The following is an 18337-nucleotide window of genomic DNA, read 5'->3' as shown; positions in this document are numbered from 1 at the left end:
AAAGTTCCAGCACGTGGTAATTGATGTGAACTTAAAAGTAAGATATTTGTTCAAGAATTATCGCCTTTTGACCTCTAAAATATAAGCTATTAGAAACTCCATAAATATTTATTTGACATAGTTTTCATATATATGAAATAGATGGCTGCATATCACAGTAATAAAATAGCAAGTCCAAAAGATATACAAATTAAAACCAAAACAATATTTTTAAAAAATTTGAAGGCATTTTTGCTTGCTTTTCAGCGATGTCATTGAACTTCAAGTAATTATATCGACTCCGATTTAAGATGTAAGAGATGTCATTTAATCCCATAGGGATATGACTTCTTATATTGTTAAAAATCTTTTACAAAATATTCTATAGTCGATATTAACTAATTTAATTAAAGGTGAAATTTTTAGGGGTACTTATTTTCTACTTTAACCTGAACTCATTGTTATATTCAGAGAAGTTGGAAAATGTATCTCATTTATATTGCAGACAATTTGATTTAGTTTATCATGCATCTGAAATCAAACTTTAAATCTTGGGCCAAATGACAATTTATTGCAAAAAATATATATTTTTTTCTTTTAGATCAGTTGCTGTATAACAAGTTGCTGTATAACAAGATCTGCTTAAATTCAATTGAACAAATTTAGAGTCTTAAAACAATTATTATTTTACAGTTTCTGTGCATTGGGAATCTGTGTACAGTTTAGCTTAGTGCTTCGGTTCAAGGTTTCTCCCTCATAAGCCTACAGTTCTGGTGTTTACCAGAACTGTGCTGTCATCTGAAGGCTACTGGGGGAAACTCTATATTTAAACTTATTCATGTGGTTGTTGGCAGAATATAGTTCCTCATATGGGATTGTTTGACTGAGGGCCTTTATTCCTAGCTTGTGGACTTCCAAAGTCCCTTGTTACATGGGTCCTTTTCTATAGGTGAGCATATAATAGGCAACTAACTTTCATCAAAACAAATGAGCAAGGAATCAAGACAAGGCATGCAAGATGGAAACCATATCATTTTATATCTTCTCCTTGGAAGTGACATTCTATCACTTCACTATATCCTATTCGTTAGAAGAAAGTCACTAAGTTCAGCATATATTCAAGGGGTGGGAAATACGTGAGTGTGAATAGAAGATGGGAATCTTCAGAATCCATATTAGAAGCTTTCTATGACACCTGTTTAAGACATTCTTTTGAATTTTTGACACATAGAAAGAAGAAATTAAAATGAACTCACAGTAAATCATGTTAAAGCAGATGCAGTAAAGGGACAATATTTTGTTTCCTTTAGAAAGTATATGTTTTATTGTTCAAAACAATCTCAAATTTTCTCTGTCTAAATCTCTTATCCATTTTTATTTTACCCTTTTCTTCTTGGGGGCCTGGATTCTTAGAGGGCAAAATTTGTGTTTCTAATGCTTGTGCCATTTCCTACAAATGCAGTGCTTGATCTGCTTAAATTCAATTGAACAACACTTCTTTATAGGTCAGAGAGCCCTAGGGAAGTGTTCCATTTCAATATGAATATACTTTGAGATCATAACTCAACATGAATACACTTTTGAGATAATAACTTTAAGGTTCTCACTGAACTACTGACTCCCCCTTTGCTTTCTCAGACACAGAAGACTATATTAAGTAATCTATGTTTTAGGGTCAAGAGAGAAACATCTGTAGGTGTGCTTAGGTAGAGGCTAGAAAAATCATTAGCTTTCCTATATTTGCTTTCTTAATAACTCTTGATCTTTTGGGTGAACATTTACTTTTCACAAAAGGCAAGAGTATAAAGCTAGAGACCAACTGAATTTGTAAAATTTTTTTTTAATATATATATATATATTTTTTTTTTTTTTTTGAGAGAGAGAGAGCACACGTGTACACAAGCAGGGGAGGGGCAGAGAGAGAGGGAGACACAAAATCTGAAGCAGGCTCCAGGCTCTGACTGTCAGCACAGAGCCCGACTCGGGGCTCATACTCACCAACCCCAAGATCATGACCTGAGCTGAAGTCGGGCACTCAACAGACTGAGCCACCCAGGCGCCCCCTCAACTGATTTTATTTAAAAAGGTGACATACAAATTCCCTTTAGCTCAACATTAGTTCTTCCATGCTCCAATAATAATCAATGAAAATTTTCTCTTGCATAGTGATAATATTCTCCTTTGTCCTGTCATTAATGTTAGCTGTCATTAAGGTGGCCCAGTCATCATGACAAGAAATCCCACTACCAAAGCAGTCAACTATAAAATATAAGATTATTCAAACTAGAGCTTTATTAGATTTAGTGCTTATTTCATGATATAGCTTTATAATTTGAATACAGAAGTTCTCAGACCTTGCATTCTGTGAGTTGATACCCCTGAATGCCCATCATTGTGCCTTAATCTGTCTCAAATATTTGTAATGAGCCTAGATTCGCATCCCTAGGAATTAGCACTTGGGAAGCCCAATGATTTCTTTCATTATTTATCACTTCTTGCCTCCCATTAACTTAATTAACAGTTGTTCTACCCCAAATGATGAGAGTAGTTGCAAACTATTCAACACTGTAGATTGAACAAATGAGTTGTTAGTTTTGTTTGACAGAGATTCGAAGAATTATTTATTGTTTATTGTATTTTGGGTGATAATTTAAAACATAGATTTAAGTGACCATAATTGCAAAAATTAAGCTTTTGCTACTCATAAAAGATTGTAGGTAGAATAATGCTGATAACCAAACTGCCCGTAAATCTTGTATGAAACTGAAATTGGGGTAAACTCTATTTATCTTATTAACTTTGCTCAGTTTATATTTTCATCATATAATTGTTACTGTATCTACCCTATGTTTTTTCTTCACATCCTCCACATTGTATCTGTAAGTGACTTTGAGGTTCTCAATGAAAGGTATATGATCAGACTTTCTCTGATGTTGTTCAAATGCTTTCAGCAGTGTCAGGGTTTGCTGTTCCTCAAAATGCAACTAAGAAGCATGAATATGTGCTTTGTGATATTTGTGATATTCTCTCTCCTTCTTTCTTTTCTCATTTAAGAACTTTATAACTCTTACAACTCCTAACATTTAAAATTCTTGCTTGGTGAAAAAAGTTATTTAAGGGTAACTAATTTGTGTGGGTGTGTGTGTGGTCAGGTTAATATAGCAAAGGGATAGGGAGGAAATGATGGAGAATGAGATATTAAGTACCTGGAACTGAGATTTCATAAAGGTGTAATTACTGGTGATTACAGGGACAGTTAGTAAGTACTTGAGATGATGACAAGGATATCCAGATATTGAGAAATCAGGGATCTATCTATGTTGAGGTTGAAGTCAATAAGAAGGCTAATATGAGTAAAAGAAGAAAAGAAACTAATGAAGCAAGTGCCAAAGGCATCAGCAAACTAAAGAGTTATGAAGTAATTAGAAAGAGCAACAAATAGAGGAAGGAATTGGTATAAACTGACAAGCTGATGGCTGTACCTAGAGAACATTTTTTTCCTACCACTCCTATCAGGACAGAAGTTATTAACTGTGTTATTTCCTGGGTTGTTACCCTTCTTGTGCTACACACCTACAATTTGCTTTGTGATTATTTTCGGCATAGTTAAGTATGTGGTAACACTGGAAATTTATAGAATGAAAAGAGGAGAAAAAATCGTGTATAAAAAAGGGTTCCACTAGGCTTCATTATTTTAGCAACAAATGAAATTCTTTTGAAAATTGTGATCTTCATAACTAATTAGCTTTTGGATTCACAAATCTTTGCATCTTTCATTACCTATTTACTGAAATGCCCAAATTCACCAGTCCAGTACAGCTCCTCTGTGAATATTAACCATGTAAGATTAATTACATTAAAACCCTCAAATGAAGTAAACTCAATGACATTTACTGTACCGTTCAGCAGTTACCTCTTTTCATCAATCTCATAATGCCTCTTGAATCACAATTAAAACCTGTAATAAATAAAGATGCTGAAAGTTTCATGCAGGATTTCTTAATGATTTAACATTTAGGGTTTTGTCACTATCCAAAAAACAAGCTGGGAAATGATTTCTTTTGGAGAATGAGAGAAGCTAAGCAGAAGTCTTCATATTTCTGTGGTCTATAATTCTCTTATAATGGGTGTGAACTCTAGAGACGTTCACAAAGATCAGCAATCTTTATGAACAAAACTGGTCTTAATTTTAATTAGGATAATATCAACAGGAGGGTTTACTAATCAGAAGAAAAAATGTGGAATGGTCTCTGATGTTATTTCTGTATTTAGAGTTGTTAATGATGTGTTACTGATGACATTTAGTACCTTATTATTATCTTAAAATACTTTAACATCAGTGGGAAACTTGAGGAAAGAAAATTTAAGTAGACTAATTTAACACAATTATGCTGTGTAATTTTTATGTGTTATTTCTCTCTCATTCTTATCCCCTGTATTTTATCATTATTTTAAAGTAAATTCCAGTCTCACAAGCAAAAATCTATCAGTAACCCTGGTGCTAACACATCTATCTGAAAACACTTTCCCTATGGAACTTTGATATCTAGACTTGTGTTTAATTTCAAATTCTACTTTTCTTTTGAAAATAAAAGGTAACGACAACAACACACTGATCTCCAGATTAATGCACAAAAAGGGAACTGTCAAGAAACTAGTTTTGTAGTATTTATGTACTTTTTATTTAAAATAGATGGCACTGGGGTGCCTAGGTGGCTCAGTTGGTTAAAAGTCTGACTTTGGGTTTCAGCTCAGGTCATGATCCCAGGGTCATGGGATTTAGCCCCACCTCCAAGATTCTCTCTCTCTCTCTCTGTCTCTCTCTGTCCCTCCCTCTGCCCCTCTCCCTGCTTGTGTGCACTGTCTCTGCCTCTAAAATAAAATAAATAAATAAATAAATAAATAAATAAGTAAATAAAAATAAAATAGATGGCATTATGTATGGAAAATTTTGACTTGATATGAACCCCAAAATGATATAGAAACGTGAAAAAAGAATCAGTGTAGGTATTACAATAAATCACTTTTTCTAATGATGGTCTATTTCTTATAATCACTACTTAATGAATTCCTGGAAGCAATAATTAAATATTGTGGAAATTAAGTTACTTGTTCCAGGGGTGCCTGGGTGCCTCAGTCGGTTGAGCGTCCGACTTCGTCTCAGGTCATGCTCTCACGGTGAGTTCGAGCCCTGCGTCAGGCTCTGTGCTGACAGCTCGGAGCCTGCTTTGGATTCTGTGTCTCCCTCTCTCTCTACCCCTGCCCTGCTTGCACTCTATCTCTCTCTGTCTCAAAAATAAATAAACATTAAAAATATTTAAGAAAAATTCTTAAAAAAAAGTTACTTGTTCCATATCTGTAGCAGTAAATATAAAGCTTATTTTATGTTAGATAAGCAAAACAGTATGAGAGTCTAATGATTCAAAGAAGTCACAGTATATTGCTACTTTTTCCAACTCTTTGGAATATTTGCCTTGTTGTAAAGTGATATAAAGTATCTGATTTATGTCTTTCCAGGATAGAAATGATGAGCAGAAAAGACAACTAAACGAAAATGTATGATTTTATAGATTGCTAGAGAGGATTGGGGCCATAGAACTGGGGCCATGGATTCTTATTTTAGTAATATCAAGTACATTATTTTTATGTTATGGCCTTTAGACTTAAGGTCCAAATATAGGCAATTAAGCCATGTGTGACAGGATAAAGTGTTCTGTCTCTTAGCATCCCACATTCATTTCCCTCTTATCTAGGTAAGGAAAGTCTCTTTAATAAAATCAAGTAAAAAATAATTATCAATTTAACATTAATTTATCAAGTTCTGCTATTGAGAGGGGTACAGTATTAGCTCAAGAAGCCTTTGGTTATATTTAAGACCCTTCATGCAAAAGAGAGTGGAAATCTGGAAAATATAAAAATCCTTGTCACCATAAATAAGTGGATGAAACCATAAATAAAGATCTTTATAACCTTGACCTCAGGGAAGAAGCCAGGATGATTGGGAACAGAATAGTTGGATAAAAAATGAAAACAAAGCAAAAATAACTTATGCACCTGAGGAATGGAGAAACAAAAAAATTGAGAGGAGAGAGGAAAGAAGGGACACCTACCTGAAGCCAGTTTTGAAAGACAATTTGATGAGACAAATTAAGAAATATTTTGCATGGCCCTCTGTACTTCGTGTTAATACTAAGGAGTAATTGTGTTCCACCCCAAAATTCATTTCTTGAAGCCCTAACTCACCAAGTGATGGTAGACAATGATGGGGCTTTGGGAAATAGTTTTAGGTTTAGGTGAAATCATGAGGGTGGGAACCTCATAATGGGATTAGGGCCCTTAAGAGAGAGAGTTTACTGTCTCTCCCTAGCATGTGAGGACACAGCAAGAAGATGGCCATCTATAAGCCAGGAGGGGAGTTCTCACCAGAAACTGTGCTTGGGTCTTGATCTTGGACTTGGAATGTCTAGAGCTGTGAGAAAATACATTTCTGTTGTTTAAGTAACTCAGTCTATGGCATTTTATTACAGCAGCCTAAGCTGACCAAGACAGGTTCATGGCATGTTAATTGTAAGTTTTCTTTTTTCTGTTAATGTATTACAGTCATTGAGGTGACATAAATAAGAGAACTTACAGAGGCTGACTGATAACTCTGATACTCCAATGTTTGAAAGTCAGTAGGCTCTGTCCTTGTGACTGCTGTGATCATTGCTTTAGGTTAGACTTGAAGGCAAGTTCAGCTTGAGTTCTCTAGGGTAGAGGTGGATTCAGAATAAAGAATCCATGGCATTACTTCCATTTATTTAATACTTATTGTGTGAATATATATTCATTTAATATTAATATTTATTGAGTGTCTGCAATGTGCTAGACACTATTGTAGGCACTGGAGATCCAGTGAAGAGCACGAACTATTCAAATCCCTGCCCATGTGAATTTACAATATAGGCAGTGGATACACACAGTAAACTGAGTAATGAGATCTATATAGTATCATAGTTGGCAAGTTCTATGGAGGACGATAAAGTCAGAAAAGGGACAGCTGAGGATGAGATTCAATTTTAAAGAGGGTGGTCAGAGAAGTCATCAATGAAAAGGTGCCATTTTAACAAAGACCTGAAGAAACTTGGGGACAAGCCATGCACATCAGCAAGAAGGTCCCAGACATAGGGAACAAAAGGACAAAAGGTCATCAATGGCAATGTGAATGTACATTTGAAAACAGGCAAGGAACCCAATGTGGCTGGAGCAGGGTGAGGAGAGAATGAGAGAAAGTTTTATGGGTATGTGTGTAGTGGGAGAGAGCAAGAGGTAGGAAAATTGGCTGTGTTAATGTTTTTGTGTTGAATTTTCAAAGGAATGCTAATGAACCCAACTCAGGTTATAATTACACACAGCACAATCACCAGAAAACTGTTAATTTCTAGAAAACTTTGCAAGTGAAACAGAGAATTTTAACATTCTTATGTTGACAGTTTCTTAACAGATGGTTATTTGGTTAACCTGAAGCTCAGATTCCAGATGCTGTATTTTAACTAGACAAGAAGGGTACCATTTGAGCAAAACCTATAAACTCCAATCTTTTTGATGAGGCAAGGTAAGCCAGAGTTTACATTCAAGGCTAAATCTATTCTATTTGAGGCTGAAGATAGCATTCTCAATCTGTGCAATTTTCTGGATGTGGTTGATACAAAATGAAGCAAGAATGCACTTTACACAGCATAGTCAATACTTTGAATAAAATCAATGCTTCACAGTCACTATTAGATAAAGATTTATTTTCAGCCCTTGGGTATTGATTCTGGGCTTTTAGTATATTTTTAGGGTGTTTCATTGCAAAAAATGGTTGCCTCTAATTAATATAATTGTTTCAAAACAAAGGCTAGCATTTTAAACTAGTTATTGGTTTATTTACAGTTGGGAATTTGAGCATTGAAACACCATTAAAGGAAAAAAGAAGTTGGGAGGATATTTCAGGTATAAAACCTCAGAGAGATGGGTATACAGTGAGAACCCTTTTGAGAGAGATGTATGTACATAGTTGTTTTAATATCTGTCCCTACATTTTAAAAAAAGTTTTCATATGGGACTATGCCAAACTGAAATGTTTATGCACAGGAAGGAAACCATTAACAAAATGAGAAAGCAAGTTAAGGAATAGGAGAAAATAATTACATACAAATCATACATCTGATAAGGCTAATATCCAAAACATATAAATAATTTACACAACTCAATAGCAACCAAAACAAAACAACACCCCCCACAAACCAAACCAAAACAAAAAACAAAAACAAAAACAAGAAAACAGTCTGATTAAAAAATGGGCAGAATATCTGAATAGACATTTTTCCAAAGAAGATATACAGATAGCCAACAGATACATGAAAAAATGTTCAAAATCATTACTCATGAGGGAAATGAAAATCAAAACCACAATGAAATATCATGTCACACTTATTAGAATGGCTATTATCAAAAACATAAGAAATAGTAAGTGTTGGTGAGAATATGGAGAAAAGGGAACCCTTGTCACTCTTGGTGGGAATGCAAACTGGTACAGCCACTCTGGAAAGCAGTATGGGTTTTCCTCAAAACTTTCCACTTCTGGAATTCCACTTTGGATATTTATCCAAAGGAAATATAAACACTGATTTGAAAAGATATGTGTTCCTGTATGTTCATTGCATCATTATTTACAATAGTCAAGGTATGGAAACAACTTAAATGTTTATCACTTGGATGGATGAATGGATAAAGAAATATACACACAGAGACACAGACACACAGACACACACACACACACACAGACACAGACACACACACACACACACACACACACACACACACACACACACACACAAATGGAATATTATTCAGTCATAAAAAGGATAAAAGATAAAATTATTCCATTTGTGACAACATGGATGGACCTTTAAGGCATTATGGTAAGTGAAATATGTCTGACAGGGAAAGATAAACACCATCTGATCTCTCTCATATGTGGAATCTAAAAAAAGCACGAGAGAGACTGGGGCGCCTGAATGGCTCAGTCAGTTGAGCGTCCGACTCTTGATTTTGGCTTAGATCACGATCTGATGGTTCATGGGATTGAGCCCCACATCAGGCTCTGAGCTGACAGCAGGAAGGGAGCCTGCTTGGGCTTCTCTCTCTCCGCTTCTTTCTGTTCCACCTCCACTAGCATGTTAGTGCTCTCTCTCTCAAAATAAATAAATCAACTTAAAAAAATATTTAAAAAAATTTTTAAAAAGTAGAGAAAAAAACAAGCTCATTGGTACAGAGAACAAATTGGTGGCTGTCGGAGGGAAGGGGTGGTTAAAATATGGGTGGACTGTTTCGTTGTTTTTAGTTTAAATTGAATAAAAATGTAAAAAAAAAAGATTAACAACACAAAGACTCAGAATCATAAAAGATAAAGATACTATAAATAAAATATCAGTCAGATTTGATAAAGAACCAACTAGAAATTCTAGAACTCATAAAAGATACCCTTTGAAATTCAAATTTTTATGACTAGGTTAAACAGCAGATTTGATAGAATCAAAAAGAGAAGTAGCACACTTGAAAATTAATCTAGACATTATCCAGAATGACAGCTGAATGGAAAATATAAGAGCAATTAAGAGACAAAGAGGACAAAATGAGAATATCCAAAACGTGTGTTGTCAGAGTTCCCAAAGAAGAGAATAGATTGAGAGAAAGCAGTATTTATAGAACATATGTAGGTCTTAAAACCAAGGTAAGGTAAGTACCTATGAAAAAAGCGAGATGGTTATTAAGTATCAGTTTCTCTTCTAGTCTGATTAAAGTAAATAGTAATTTTTAAAAAGTTTTCAAATTATGCTATGCTTTATGAAGATTTCCTGAAGTATTAGGTGGGAATATCTTACCCCAAATTTTATTCTGGATAATTTTGATTGTTATGGAATGTGTTCAGCATATCATTGGAGAAAGAAGTGAGGTTCCACAGTAACTTGGCCATAGTAATATTCTCCCTGGTGTTAGAGAAAGGCAGTGGAGATACACTTAGCATCAGGATGAGGAAGAAGATGGCTAACCCATGAACTGTATCTTAGACACTACCTTCAAAGCTAATATATGCTATTAAGCCCTCATTACTTCTCACCAAATCCACTTTGCTAACATTCTATCTGAACTCATTGGCTTTCAATTTCTTCTACTCTTTTGGTCCATCCTTCACGTCACCATAGAATTCTAATGATAGAATTTATCTTTAAAATCTGCAAAGACGTGAGTGGTTCTAGAATAAATTCTGGACTCTAACACTAAAACCCAGACCCCCATGATCTGGCACAACCTTTCTTTGCAAAATAGTTTCCCACTAACAGGACCCTTACCACAAGCCCTCTCTTGCAGTAAGTAGTACTGATTAGTTTTGTGGCCCGGTAACTTTAATCTTGCCACATGCACGGGATGGATTGCTCTTCCTCACTCAGGACCAGATCATTTGTAGGGCCTAGTGCAAAATTAACATGCAATACCCATTGTTCAAAAATTGTTAAATATTTCAAGATGGCAACAGTGGAACTTCAAACCAAATGTAGTGCCCTGTGTCATTACAGAGGCCACATGTCTATGAAGCTACCCTTTTGCACTCCTCAGTTACCAGAATTTAATGCTTCATGTCATAAATCATGTCTCTTTGTATGAGAAATCTTTCCAAGTCCTTTGAGTTGAAACAAACCATGGCTTCTGATTACTGTGCCTCAATAAACATAACCCAAGTACATATTTTAACCCACCTGGTATTCATGTATATGTTAAGAATCTAAAGAAAGGGACTGAGTCTTATTCATTCTCCATCTCTCCTCCATCCTCCCTAATGTAGCACTTTATGCACAATTGGTGAGATATAAATTATGATCCTGTGTTTCATTTGAGATAGAAAAGAAAAATAATGTGTGTTCAACAGAGGCCCCCAGAAAACCATGGAGTTGGTTGTGCCAAAGCCTATTTATTTTCCATTTGCCTCAGGATTCCACCCCATAACAAACATAATGCACCCGCGTCAGTTGTAGGGAACTTGATCATTTTCTGGCTTCCTCTCTCATAGTACCATGGGTCAGTTTGACGCTGCCTTCTTTCTGGCGTAGCAGGGTTTTGTGTTTTTTTGTAATTTAAAAAAAAAATTATGTTTATTTTTGAGAACGAGAGAGACAGAGCATGAGTGGGGGTGGGGGGCAGAGAGAGAGAGAGAGAGAGAGAGAGACAGAATCCCAAGCATGCTCCAGGCTCTGAGCTGTCAGCATAGAGCCTGACCTGGGGCTCAAACCCACGCACAGTGAGATCATGACTTGAACCGAAATCAGATGCCCAACTGACTGAGCCACCCAGGCGCCCCTCTGGTGAAACAGTTTTCATCATTGGAGGGTAGAGGGAGAATATAACTTTAAACCCTATGGATAAAGAAAATAAATAAAATAATAAATATGGAAATGAAATAAAGAATGGGTCTTGAAGGATGGGTAACTCAGCAAGTTAGCAGAAAGACTTTTATTGGTAGTATTTATTTCAAAAGCTATTTACTTGTTATAAAATATGTTGAATAGCATAATATATACTGCAAGGGGCAATTTGTGAAATCTCACATTTTATGTCTACAATATGGACATACTTACCAGTTACTCAAATGCCCCTGGACATTTTGTTAAACAAAACCAAACCAAACCCTGTTTGGGGGTAAAGAGGAAAATAATAAGGAAAGTTAACAAACACGAACCTGGCCAAAATATTGAGAAAACAATAGTTGGGGACTTGCTTCCCCTTAAGATTAGTTTCAAAAGATTAAGGCGATCTTTGAATTCGGCAGCTACAATTAAAATTAAGTGGACAATTATTAGAACCACTATGCCTATTAATTCCAGTTACTGGGTAACCATTTAACCATAGAATCGAGGCTGCTTCTGGACAAAATTGTGAACTTCATAATATTTGCCTTTTACAACCCAAATTAATTACTCTTTACCCCTTTCACATACCTTTGGATACAGTTCATTTGCTTCCAGTCACTGGTACATTCCTTTGGTCACTTCTCTTGCATTCACAAGTTACTGAGAAGATATTAAGGTACTAATAAGGGTGACTGCATATTCTGGTCTCCTGGAGACCCTGGGCTTGTGTCTTCTGCTCTCCCATATGTATTAATGGTATCTTTTTCATATGCAGCTTACACAGCTTCATGCTTTCACATAGCTTAGATAATAAACTATTTACCTAACCAAAAAGGAAATTTATTTTAACAGAAACTAGAATCCCAAAGGGATGAAGATGTAATGGTAAAATTTAAATACCAAGCAAGTGGTGGGAGAAAATTAGTAGCAGAGGGAGTGCAGGATGAATGAGAGGGAGGCTACATTCTGGTAGCCCTAAGATCATATTACTCAGACTTATTTACTTTATACTAATAACAAGTTCTCTAGGGAACTGTAACAGCTCTTAGATGTTACATTGTCATAGTGGACTCAAAATATCCATTCCTAGATATTGAAGGTGAATATTTAGGGATTGTAGCATGGATCCAGAGCTTCATGGGCCAACAGTGGAGTTTCTCAATTAAAGTAAGTTTTTCACACATATCCCAAAAAGATGAAAGCACCTAAGAACAGGTACTCTAGATTCTTACTGCATAGAACAATACTAATTTAAATTTCCTGTTTTTTTTTTTTTGTTGTTGTTGTTATAATGGTACATGTTGTTATATAATGCAGAATGTCAGGCTATTGGCTTCCTACAAAAACTATCCCAGATCTGTCTTACAGTTTTACATTTTTCATAGGAATCTGAGTTATAGATTACTAGCTAACAGGAAAAAGAGATACCATGGGGAAGGAAGAGTGGAATAGATATAGTGAGACACAGTGTCCACTGAAAGGATATGTCTGGGTATAACCTGCCTGGAAAGATAGGATGTTAGAAGGCAACATTTCCCTTTCCACCGGTATTCTGTTGGGCTGACTCTTTATGTACACAGTGTGGTCATCCTTTGTGTATTTGCTTGTTTTTGCCAGCAGCTCTTACATTAAGAACAGCCCAAGAGAAAATATTTTATAAATGTTTATGTGAAATTTTAGACACAGATAGAGGAGTAGCAAACTCGTTATTAGGAAATTGGTTTCTGGATTCATTTTATAGATCCAAAGCAAATTGACCCACAACTCTTCATCCTTGAGAATAAAAAGGGGAATGTGACAACTCTCTCTATTTTCTTCAAAACGTCATTTTATGGATTAGTGAGGCAAAGTTATTAGAGTGTTTTGAACATCCAATGTGGGTTATATAAATGTAGATTATAATGAGGGTCGGCAGAAAAATTAGTTTACAGCATGGTGAGAAAGTTAATGAATTCAGCAGAAGCAACCCATTATGCAGAGACATCTAGGAAGAGTCAAAAGAAGCTGTTTGCTCTTATTTGCAAAATGACCTTGAAAATTCATTACCTGACCTCACTGTATGCATCAATACATTTTGCTGCATTTGGAAAGAGCTTGAGGGAAATGAGGCATCACCAGAGTACTGGCAATGTTTACAAGGTCTGCAACAGTAGGACAAATGTTTTCATTGTGTAGAGGGTCTGTGTTGTGCCACAGTATAATTAGGTTTAGTCTGATTTCATTTTCAATTAAAGCGATCAGCTTAATTCACTTCTCTTCTAGTTACTAACAAGGTAAATTTGATAATATTTCAGGCTTATTAAGAGTATGCCCTTGTTTCTTGTAACTATTTAGGATACAGTTTTATTTCTCTGGGTTACTTAATGTGAATATAGTTCTCACCTTATTATAGATAAGCAGTGGCCAAACTCAAGTTGGCCAGTCTTTACTGAGAGCCTACTGTGTGTCAGGAAAAAAAGAGAGAAAGCCAACAGAAATATCTGAAAGAACATGTTGGGTTTGGAGTAGGAACTTTAGAATGGCAAAATTATAATGTGCTTGAGAGAAGCAGAAATCGAAGCTATATAGGGTGGTTAGTGACATTGTAGAAGGGCATGTATGTTACATCCTAGAGATTCCATGTTATCTTTACATTTTTTTAATGTTTTTATTTATTTTAGAGAGAGAGAGACAGAGCATGAGTGGGGCAGGGGCAGAGAGAGGGAGACACAGAATCCGAAGCAGGCTCCAGGCTCTGAGCTGGCAGCACAGAACCCAATGCAGGACTCAAACTCACAGACTGTGAGATCATGACCTGAGCCGAAGTCAAATGCTTAACCAACTGAGCCACCCAGGCACCCCTACATGTTATCTTTAGGTGATAGAAAAACAAACAAGTATAAAAAATTTTTTAAATTCGTTCTATTGTAATATATAAGAGACATTGTGCCTATGACCGTTTCTTAAAACTTGGAAGTGAACGGTTAAACAAGATGCCCATAATCTGTTCACTCACTTTGGCAAGTGGGCATGTGGGTGGGGGGCAGGGCACTTCAGGGGTGGGGAGGGGGATAACGCAAGTGACTGAGTCTGATGCTTTATAAACAAATTAATGACCGACTGCAGAACAAACAAGTGGTTTTTGCTGGCAAGACTGTCACCTACCTATGGAATGCTTTTAATGAGTTGTCTAGGGTTGCTTAGGGTAAATATACATGGAATCTATGGATTAACGGGACATGGCTCCTTGGAAATGTCACATAAAGTGTGGAATTATTTGATTATATAAACAGAGATGTTTTACAACCCAAATGTTGTCTCTATGTAACTGGGGTGGCTATATAAGTTTTTCAGAAACATCATCTGTTAAACTGGGCCACGCTGTGCTTGGTGTGCTGGAAGAAAGAGCCTGGGAGCTGGAGGAGGCCCCAGAGCTCCTGCTGCTTTACCTGTATCTCATGCTTATGTGTATCCTTGAAACTAATAGTAAGAGTTAATATTGGGCAAGGTCTTGATTCCTGTGAGTCTGATTACAATGTGACCCTTTCTGTTATCTCAGGTAATACCAAATACTCATGAATATTAATAAAATTTGCAGTATGGAAGTATCTAGTGATTCTAACCAGATCTGGTTCAATGTTGAATGTGAAATTATGCTGTTTCCATATTTAATAGGAACTGAATGTGTGGATATTGCATATGTAATCAATTTATTTGAGCAGTTTGGCTGTGAAGTGACAGCAAAAAAAAAAAAAAAATGGAGGCAATAGATAGGGTCAAATTAGAACAGTTTATAAACTGAGGTTGATGATATGAAAGACCTAACAGTCTTTAAAAAATTTTTTAAATGTTCATTTATTTTTGAGAGACAGACAAAGCACAAACAGGGAGGGGCAGAGAGAGAGGGAGACCCAGAATCTGAAGTAGGCTGCAGGCTCCAAGCTGTCAGCACAGAGCCTGATGTGGGGCTTGAACTCATGAACCATGAGATCATAACCTGAGCCGAAGTCAGATGCTCAACCAACTGAGCCCCCCAGGCACCCCGAAAGAACTAAAATTCTTAATCTTTCCCCAAAGCCTATATTAAACTCTAACAATATTTTGCCTAGAATACTGCAAATGCTGTGTTTCAGTGGTCTATCCATATTGACTACTCCTCCTGTCCTCTTGGAATATAGTCTCGCATTGCTGAAGGAATGATTTTTCCATCTCCACATGTAAAGCCCTCCAATAACTTTCCACTAACCTTAGGATATCAATAAATATCCTAAACATGTTCCACAAAGTTCTGTATCCTCTGATCTCTTCCTACTTCTCAGTCCAATTTCTTTTGATTTTTCCTTAGTTTCTTTGCTCTAGTAACACTAGCCATTTTCAGAAACTTAGAACACTCTTCCATTTTTCTTTCCTTTCTAAAGCTTACTTCTCTTTTTTCTCAGTCCAAATTAATATGTGTAGATGCTCCATATATCAGCAAAATACCACTTCCACTGGGACTTCTTCCTAATTTCTCTAAAGAGCTCTCATTGCATTATTAGGTTATTTTATAGCACACACTTACAAGTTTATTTGTGTGATTGTTTGATTAATGTCTCAGTCTTCTACATCCTTGAAACTCTATGGGTGGAGGGATTATGTCTCTCTGTGGTCACTATTGTATCTCCAGTGCCTAACATGATGTATTGCAAAGAATAAGTGCTCAGTAAGTATATATTGACTAAATAAATGAACAATATTCTTTGAAAAGTTCGTGAGGGACAGATTCCAAAACACTTGTGTAGGAATTGCTTTCTTGGAAAAAAGACAAAAAAGATTCACTTTGTCACTTATAACAGGAGAAAATAAAAATATGGAGGTAAATACAAATTGTTGTGTAGATTTGTGATTGGAAGACAATGACATTTTTGTCTAATGATTTATTTTAAGTATGAGGCAATCATATGTACTAAATTGGTGGAATGTGGGAAATTTGTGGACAGAAGTTAAGGTATGACGTAATCATCTTGTAAAAGGGAAAGGCAAACTTTTTTTTTTTTTTTTAATTTTTTTTTTCAACGTTTTTTATTTATTTTTGGGACAGAGAGAGACAGAGCATGAACGGGGGAGGGGCAGAGAGAGAGGGAGACACAGAATCGGAAACAGGCTCCAGGCTCCGAGCCATTAGCCCAGAGCCTGACGCGGGGCTCGAACTCACGGACCGCGAGATCGTGACCTGGCTGAAGTCGGACGCTTAACCGACTGCGCCACCCAGGCGCCCCGAAAGGCAAACTTTCTTGACATCTGAGGTAGGAGTGAAGAAATGAACATACCTATTGTCAGGTTGGATATCTTCTTTTCAATCTCTTCCTGCCTAGCTCTCCACAGCATTTTAATGGGTGATTAAAATCATAACACAGTCTTATCTCTGTCTTTCTTCTTTATTGTTCATTCTTTCTTTAGATGTTATGCATTTATGTAACTTCCACTATTTTGTTAAACAGCTCTCATATCCCTGATCCCAAATCTAAACTTGAATTTTCTAAATGTTTTGTAGAAGAAGTAAGTTTCATGTTTTTGTCAGAAAATAATCTGTTAGATAACAATTTTCATAAATAGGACTAAAAGGAGAAAACAAAGTCAAAGGGTCTTAAGGCTTTTGACTAACAAGCAGTGGATTTATAGACTAAATTTAGGTAGAGAACAGATAGTGAGTTAATTAGCATAGTGTTGGTGTATAAATAGCAATTTAGGTACATAAATTTTATTTCCTATTAAAAATGTTTCCAACAAATAAAATTGTCTATTAAAAAAGTAGGAATGGGGCACCTTGGTGGGCTCGTTCGGTTCAGTGTCTGACTTCGACTCAGGTCATGATCTCATGGTTTGTGAGTTTGAGCCCTGCATTGGGCTCTGTGCTGACTACTCAGAGCCTGGAGCCTGTTTCAGATTCTGTGTCTCCCTCCCTCTGCCCCTTCCCTGCTTTCACTCTGTCTCTCTCTCCCTCAAAATAAATAAACACTAATTTTTTTTTAATGTAGGAAGCAAATAAAATTCCCCATTAAAATATGCAAGAAAAATAGTTTCCATTAAAATATGCAAGAAAAATTGTACAAAGGCAAAAAAAAAAAAACCTATAGGAAATAAAAATAAGGCATAAGTAACTAGAGTAGAATATCATAGAAGAACTTTCTTCCTTTCAACAAATAAAATAGCCCCAAACTCTATTTTCTTATGATAAGATAGAGTACATATTACCTTAACCCCATAAGTTGAATGGTCTTTGTTCATTGTGTCTTTATGGTAACTGGTATGTATGTCATCTTTAAATAACTTCCTTATGTTTTTAAGCAAAGAGTAACAACTAGTAGTTGTTATATTATGAACAGTGTTTACAAAAACAATCTTTTTAATCTTTTTCATTATGAAAAATGTCAAGGTTTCTTATTACTCTTTTGGCTTTGGCTTACTGTTTTCAGAAACAACTTTAACCACAAAAGAAAAAAAACATATTTTTGGACACACACACACACACACACACACACACATTACATGTACATATTTTATTTATTTTCACATGTTGACACCATCTTGAAACCCTAAGAATTCCATTGTTTTTGTTTTTCTCACTGTTCTCCAACTATATTTCCAAATATATATTGTGTATTCCCTTTCTGATATCCTAAGAGATTAACTTTGAATTTCCTTGAAAAAAATGTGTCTTAAATAATATTTTTTCAGCATTATTGATACACATATAAATTCTTATTGTCGGTATTATTATAAAATGTTGCATAATATTGATTTCCAAAATTCCTGTTATGTTACCAGCTCCAGAATATAGTTTTCAATTTTTGCCTTGTTCTGGTCTGTTAGTCTTTTCATACATGAGGTCTGACTGATCAGAACTGTATGAATATTATTATTCACTTATGGCACATGCATCCTCACCTTTTACTGGCTAGGATGAAATT

This window comes from Panthera tigris, chromosome B1 (genome assembly GCF_018350195.1).
Source record: "Panthera tigris isolate Pti1 chromosome B1, P.tigris_Pti1_mat1.1, whole genome shotgun sequence".
NCBI lineage: Eukaryota > Metazoa > Chordata > Mammalia > Carnivora > Felidae > Panthera > Panthera tigris.
The sequence above is the reverse complement of the archived record's forward strand: the minus strand, read 5'-3'. Positions refer to the sequence as shown.